Here is an 844-nt window from a genome sequence, read left to right on the forward strand (position 1 = left end):
CAATATTATTATAATTAAATGTATTAATGGTTTATTATTATTATTAAAATAATTAATAAGAAATCTTTATTTTTAAATGTATTTTATTATATAATAATAATTACTGTTACTGTCTATCATTGTCTAAATGTATATTTACTGTCTAAATATATGTATTCAGCTAGTGTAAACATGCATGATGCTATCACAACAAATGTGAGGCTGAGACTGAAGCGTTACCCTTTGTTTCCGCTGAGAGACGTGTGGAAACACGTCTCAGCGCGCGTACAAGTTATCTTAGGTCAGCGTTCACGGTTTGACTTCTGAGATTCAGATCGAGTTCTAGGTAAAAAAATTTTCAAACTGGTTGGTTCGACTTTTAGGAAATTCGAGTTCTAATGAATTAGAGAACTGAGGTACCACTGTATTATTTTTGCTGAAATGTCTTTCTGCTGAAGAAAAAAAAAGTGATTTTGTGTACTCTATAGTGCTACCAAAATAAAGCATTTGTCAGCAACCTGTTAGTTTTGCTTATAACAAGTGGGTAAGTGGGTTGCTGTCTTTTATGAAACCATATCTTATAATTTGCCATTCTTAACTTTAGACTAATTGTTTAAGTTATTGTGTTATGTCTTCGTTAAGGGAGAATGCAGGGTGGGCAGGAGTGAAATTAATGTGATGTACAAGTTGAGTTCAGTCACAGAAAGTCCATTATGAAAACCTTGTACTACTGGCCTATAAGATTAGCATGTTAGTCCGCCCAGTCCAGCCAAAGGGTTTTATTGTCCTTATTTCTGATCCCTTAGGGAAAGATACCCTTCAGTAGTGCTGGCAGACAGTACACACACACAAAATACAAAAGGAA

This window comes from Paramormyrops kingsleyae, chromosome 23, assembly GCF_048594095.1.
Source record: "Paramormyrops kingsleyae isolate MSU_618 chromosome 23, PKINGS_0.4, whole genome shotgun sequence".
Classification (NCBI taxonomy): Eukaryota; Metazoa; Chordata; class Actinopteri; order Osteoglossiformes; family Mormyridae; genus Paramormyrops; species Paramormyrops kingsleyae.